At 49.7% G+C, this 6,890-nt stretch overlaps 1 protein-coding gene across 1 annotated transcript in view; it reads right to left on the bottom strand.

Annotated features, from left to right (window-relative positions):
- Positions 1-6,890, bottom strand: part of LOC105987971 (integrin beta-5-like) — a 27,793-nt gene that overhangs the window by 16,536 nt on the left and 4,367 nt on the right. The window lies entirely within an intron of this gene.

Below are 6,890 nucleotides of genomic sequence, written 5' to 3'. Positions count from 1 at the left end.
AAGGAAGGAAGGAAGGAAGGAAGATGCCCACGCGAACAGCACTTTGAAGCCAGTGCTTTAGTGACTGTTAGTAAGTTTCTCTCCACACAGGCTGGGAGGTGGGAGGGTGGCCAGCCCAAGTCTGCCTAGCTGGCAGACAAGCATGAGGGAGAGCAACCTACCTCTTTGTGCTGCAAGCATCCGGGCAGGTTGGGCACTTCTCACATGTTTCCCCAAAGGCTCCAGGCTCCGTGCACTGGCACTGCCCACAGATGCAATGTCCACGATCGCTGCAGATCTGCCCATCCTTGGCCCGGCATGTGCTGATGTCTGTTGAGCAGTTACAGTTGTCTCCAATGTAACCTGCATGGCACTTGCATTCTCCACAGTGACACTCGCCGTGGCCTAAAACGACACATGGGGCACATCAGGGCTGGCTGATCTTTATGAATGAACATGTATCATCCAGTGTCCAGCACAGCAGCATTGCAGATCCCACAGAGAATGAGGGAATGACTTTGCCCTCTGAGCAGAGACGTATGTAACACACACGGCCTGGCAGCGTCTGGGCTATCTCCAAGTTAGTCCAGAACTTTGCCAAGTCATGACACAAGACCAGAAGTCATGAAAAGCTTCCTGACTCAGTTGTATGACTAATGTCATATACGCATATGTCTACATTCTAATCTCCACAACTGAAAAATGGTACAATGCAAAACTAGATATGAGAGGAAAGAAAGGGTTTTAGATGAGCAGGTTCCCCTGGATGGTCCAGGTGAGCCCTAAACTGGTCACAAGGTTCTTGGGGGGAGGGGCGGGGTTAAGGGAGGACCACAGGGGGTGGCTATGGGAATGTTTAAGATGGAGCACAGGGATCACAAGGAATGCAGCTTTAGAAGCTGGAAAGACAAGGAACACATTTGCCCCACAACCCTAGAGGGAGTGAGGCTGCCAGATACCCTGACTTCAGCCCAGGGAAAATGAGTGCAGACTTCTGGCCTCCAGAGCTGCAGGAAAGCAAACACTAAATGTGTGACAATTTGTTTCAGGCACAACCAAACAGTAGCACAGCCGCTCTCCCTCAGTCCCAGGGAGACGCTGACTTCTGCCTCTGGCCCTGGGAGCCCCCCAGCCCCAAGGGAGGCTCTGTACATTGTCAGGTGAGGTGTGATGTGCTTTAAACTATTTGTTCTCACAGTAATCCATGAAGTGACTATTCTTAGTTCAGAGAGAGAGACAGAGACAGAGACAGAGAGAGAGAGAGAGAGTGTGTGTGTACCCTGGTATGGAGACTTAAACTCAGGGCCTTATATTCTCAACATGGCCTTTCATTCACAGCTGGCACTCTACCACTTGACCCATTGCATGTCTAGCTTTTTTGCTTGTTAACTGGAGATATGAGTCTGGTAGATTTTTCTTCCCAGGCTGGCTTTGAACCTTGATACATCCACTTGGCTTCCTGAGTAGCTCAGATTATGGGTGTGAACCCCACCATGCCTGGATTTTTTTGTTGTTGTTGTTGGTTGTGGGGCTTGAACTCTGGGCTTGGGTGCTGTCCCTGCGCTCTTCAGCTCAAGGCGAGAGCTCTACCGCTTGAGCCACAGCACCACTTCTGGTTTTCTGGTTGTTTATTGGAGATAAAAGAGTCTCAGGGTCTTTCCTGCCGGGCTGGCTTTGAACCATGATCCTCAGATCTCAGCCTCCTGAGTAGCTAGGATTACAGGCGTGAGCCATCAGCACCCAGCTCATGCCTGGTTTCTTATTCTCCATCTAATGAGATGAAACTGAGACACGGCAAGAAAAAGCAGTTTAGTGAAGGTCATATAGCTAGCTGCAGTATGCAAGCCCAGGGTCTGAACTCCAGACTCCATGTCTTCCAAAGAGCAGAGGCTAGCCAATGAGAGAACCTGACATACACTGATGCAAGGTGGTACGTAGTCATGGCCTCAAAGTTCTGCTGGTGTCCACAGGAAGGGCGTCAAGACTGAGGGGGGGGGGAGAGAGAGAGAGTAAGAAAAAAGACAGAGACAGAGAGACAGTCAGACAGTGATTGCCTGTTAAGAGTGCAGAAAGCATGAACACCGCCACCACCTTCAAGGGCCAGGCAGATTGAGACAGGGTCTTTTTCTGCTTATGTGTTACTGAGGAATCAAACCCAGGGCCTCATGCATGCAAGGCAAGCGCTCTACCACTGAGCCACCTTCCCAGGCCTTGAGACAGGGTCTTTTTATGGAGCCCAGGCTGACCTGAACTTTCCTCCTGCGCTAGCCTCTGAAGTGCTGGGATTATAGACATGCACAACTATAACTGATTCAAATGTGAGTTAAAAAAATCTACCTTGTAGTTTTTTGGGTTTATCTACCTTGTAGTTTTTTGGGTTTTTTTTTTGAGGCAAAAAAGAGTTTATGGGGGTGGAGCAACTGCCGGGGCACCTGGATGGAGGTGCGCGGAGACAGAGGGGAAGGAAAGCGGGAGAAAGAGGACAGACCTTTATACTATTTCTGCAGTATGTCTTCCTTCCTAATGCCATCTTGCTTAGGCTGACATCATTCCTAAAACCTTCAGTCTGTGTTTACTGAGTTCCCACCTCTAAGCTAGCGGGAGTTGGGGTGGCCAGGCTGGGGAGATGTTTGGGGTCTCGGGAGTCCTTGTATTTTGTCTACACGCCTGCATCAGTTATCGTGGCATTGGATTCTGGCACCTGGATTCAGGAGAGTATGACTGTAATAGAGGTCAGGACCTAGCCCCAGAGTGCCTCTTCCTGGCCCCCCTTCCTCTGGCTCAGTATGCATGGTCCCCCACCACTGAAGGGGACAGGGAGTTCATCTGGAGCAGGCCAGCGGCCCTGCCCTGTGTGCAGGCCAGCCTTGCCCAGGTGGCTCTGAGCCACAGCACATTTCACAGACATTACAGAGGCCCATGGCCAGGCTTCTGCCAGGGGTGGAATGCCAGGCAGGCAAGGAGGAGGAGGAGGGGGAGGAGGAGGAGGAGGAATGCAGTCTGTTCTGTGTAGGAGCCAATATGTGATGTGGATGCCACGGGAGAGCACAGTGCCCTGATGTCCAAGGTCACGGGCTGAGGACTGCCTGCCGTCCCCACCCATGTGTGACCAGCCCCAGTTTGAGGCCTGAACAGCAGCAACCTTCCCAAGCACATCTTCATAGATGAAATGGGTCACTGTGGCTCCAGGGGCCACACTGGTTAGGAGCCTGGCTTAAATAAAAATGGTTCACTGTTTGGAGTAATTTCTTCCCCCTACCCAACATTTCATTATGGAAATTTCCCAACCTGCAGCAAAGTTCAAAGGATTGTGCAAGGCGGGCACTGGTGGCTCACACCTGTAATCCTAGCTTCTCAAGAGGCTGAGATCTGAGGATCGCGGTTCAAAGCCAGCCCAGGCAGGAAAGTCCATGAGACTCTTATCTCCAATAAACCACTAGAAAACCGGAAGTGATGCTGTGGCTCAAGCGGTAGAGCGCTAGCCTTGAGCTGAAGAGTGCAGGGGCAGTGCCCAGGCCCAAAATTCAAGCCCCATGACGGACCAAAAAACAAAACAAAACAAAAGGATTGTGCAATAAGCTTCTATAGACTCACCCCTTAGGTTCTACCTTAGGTTCTACCATGAGCATGCTACACATTGCTGCACCACAAAACCATCCTGCACCCACCCATCCACAAATTTATAATTTTCACAAACTGCCCTTCAGCCAGGTGCCAATGGCTCATCCTAGCTACTCAGGAGGCTGAGACCTGAGAATAATCCCTCAAAGCCAGCCTGGGCAGGAAAGTCCTTGAGACTCTTATCTCCAATTAGCTAACAAAATGACAAAAGTGGAGCTGTGGTTCAAGTGGTAGAGTACTAGCCTTGAGGGGAAAAAAAATCTCAGGGGCAGCACTCAGACCCTGAATTCAAGCCCCAGGATTAATACACATATACATACACACACACATATGTATATACACACACGCACACACACACACACACACACAGTGAGAGAGAGTGAGTGAGTGAGAAAGGGAGAGGGAACAACTTTAACTGTGGGTTTCAGAGTTCAGGGACAGGTTTTTGTAGGGTTTTTGTTATTGTTTTGTTTTTACTTTATGCCAGTACTGCTCATGCTGTCTTAGAACCACAATCCTCAGATCTTAGCCTCCTGAATAGCTCAGATCACAAGCCACTAGCACCTGGCTAAGGAGAAAATTTTGAATGTGGCTCTGGCACTCTCCAAAGACTTGTATTCTCATAATCCTATAAAGCAAAAGGAAAAGTATTACCCAGCCATGGAGAGAGTAGGAAGCGAGGCTAGAGAGGCCATCTCTCCTGAAATAAGTATAATTTATTTTCCACGTCTGTTTTGGCAGCAACAAATTATCACAAAGAAAAAAATCTGTCACCATATTTCCAAGCGTCAAGGAACTGGAGAGCGCTGTATGTGTTGGAAAGAGATCACACTTCACAGCTGACTGGCCCTGCTCCTGCAAGGCTCTGCTAGCTGGAGAGGGCACAGACAGGAGAGGAGCCTGCGACTCCACTTCCCGCCATGCTGGCCCAGTGGGAATAAAGCCCCACGGTCATGGGTATGTCTACGGTCCTGCAGGGCTCGGAGCTCTCAAACCCAGCTCCAGGCCAATATAGCTAAGTATACCCCAGATCCAGGGCTCAGGAGAGACCATGGGATTCAAAAGTGGGGAAAGTAGGAGCTGATGGAAAGTATCAGGGTTTCTTGGAAAGAACAGCATGTGCCGCCTGCAACCAAAGCTATTCCTGAAGACTTCCTACAACCCCAAGTGCAGAGTGGACGAGACGGGACAACAGCACACACAGAAGCTGTGCAGCGGGGAGCACAGAAACAGTGGCAGTCAGCCAGTGGAGCAGTGAAGGCACATGGGCCATCAGAAATCCTCATCAAAGCCAGGCGTCACAGTGCATGGCTGTACCCCAGCTCTTGGGAGGCAAAGATAGAAAGATCATGAACAAGGGGGGGGGACACAGAGAGAGTGTTGGATTTTATTTATTATTTTTAATTTGAGGCAGGGTCTTATTATATATCCCAAGCTGGTCTTGAACTCATGTCCCTCCTCCCTCAGCCTCCAGAATGCTAGGATTACAAGCCTATGCCGTCATGCCTAGTAACACCAGGATTGTTGCTCTTTACAGCTCTAAATTTATCAGCATCAAGTAGCTCACTCTTTTAGAGCTTAAGAGGACAGGACAGAGGAGTAGGAGGTACCCAGCATGCACAAGGCTCTGAGTTCCATCCTTAGCACTGGAAAAAAAAAAAAGGCTTAAAGCAGCTATGGCAGAATTGTGACACACACCACCAAGTCCTTCGCACTCGCAGCTGACCTTGTCATCTGGACGGTGCCCAGAGCCCTCCTTAACACAGTACTCCAAGTAGTTTCCACCAAATGATAGTAGCTGGCACACAAGATGGCCAGGGGCCATCTTGGTTTAAAGCTCCACACCTCCTTCAGAAAGTGTAAGCCACCCAGCATGTCAAAAAGGGGATGATGGGTCAGGTTGCATTCTATCCAGACACTGCTGTAAAGCCTCAACCTGCATGCACAGAGATTCCTACATCTGCTCACCTCTGGCCTCTCCCAAGGCCCATGGAGTTAACAAGGGCCATTTAGCCCTGTTCCAAGGATCAATGACCCATCATCAATCACCAATCATGGGCACTGACAATGCTCAGAGTACCTAAGCAAGAACTCATCAACACCAAGCTGACTGCTGGGTACCAGTGGCTCACGCTTGTAATCGTAGCTACTCAGGAGGCTGAGGTCTGAGGACCATGGTTAAATACCAGCCTGGGCAGGAAAGTCCATGATAATCTTACCTCAAATAAACTACTCAGAAAAGGATGGAAGTGGGGCTGTGGCTCAAGTGGCAGAGCACTGGCTTTGAACAAAAGCAGCTCAGGGACAGTGCCTAGGCCCAGAGTTCAGGCTCCAGGACTGGCAAAAAACAAAACAACCAAAAAAAAAAAAAACCAAGCTGACTGATAACATTATCTATGCCAAAAGAGTTGAATTTAATCACACTTAATGCTGTACAGACATAAAAGATACTTCCATCACACATAGACAGGGATACTGAAGAGCCTCTGGGAACAGAATGAGTGGCCACACATGCAAGTCATTATTGGTTCTACTCTGTTAGAATGACTGATAGCAAAATGGACAGGAAGTTGTAAATGTGCCTATTTATACAGAATTTTAGCTCTACAGAATTCAACAGCTTTCCATCAGCAAAAACAGTGCTTGTATGGGCTGTGGGCCAAGCCTCCTTGCCTCCTTTTACAAAGCAGAATGCCAGCTATTCAGAGGGAGGCCTGTCTGTGCTGGATGGAGGAGGGGAACCAGGGGTTTGGGAGCCAAAGGAGTCAGGAGAGGAAGCCTGGCATCCATGCTCTGTGGAGGTCAAGGGCAAATCCGGCAGCAGTTACAGGTTTTGCCACAGACAGGCGAGGGAGGTGCTAATGGGGCCTGAGGACAGAGTCCAGCCTGCAGGGAGGCGGCCATAGGGTCATAGAGAGTAGAAGCATTCCCCACTCCCACAGCTATCTGGGACCAGAAGGGCCTGGGAGGAAGAAGGATGGGATGTTGCATTGTGGAACCCCTTTTCAAAGAAAAAGATTTAGGGGACATTTTTTGGAGAGAAACAGAGGGGTAAAGGGAGTAGTGATTCTGAAGAAATAGCAACAGAGACAGTAGGAGAAGATGAACAAGGGTGAAGCTGTGCTTCCAAGAGATGCTGCAGGGTTAGGCACCCAGAATCAAGGATCTTGGGGTAACAAGAGTGATCAGCTGATGCCAGGCGCTGGTGGCTCACGCCTGTAATCCTAGCTACTCAGGAGGCTGAGATCTGAGGATCATGGTTCAAAGCCAGCCTGGGCAGGAAAGTCCAT

The sequence above is a fragment of the Dipodomys ordii genome, unplaced genomic scaffold, assembly GCF_000151885.1.
Source record: "Dipodomys ordii isolate 6190 unplaced genomic scaffold, Dord_2.0 Scaffold45, whole genome shotgun sequence".
Lineage (NCBI taxonomy): Eukaryota > Metazoa > Chordata > Mammalia > Rodentia > Heteromyidae > Dipodomys > Dipodomys ordii.
This window is presented reverse-complemented; position numbering and strand designations above follow the sequence as displayed.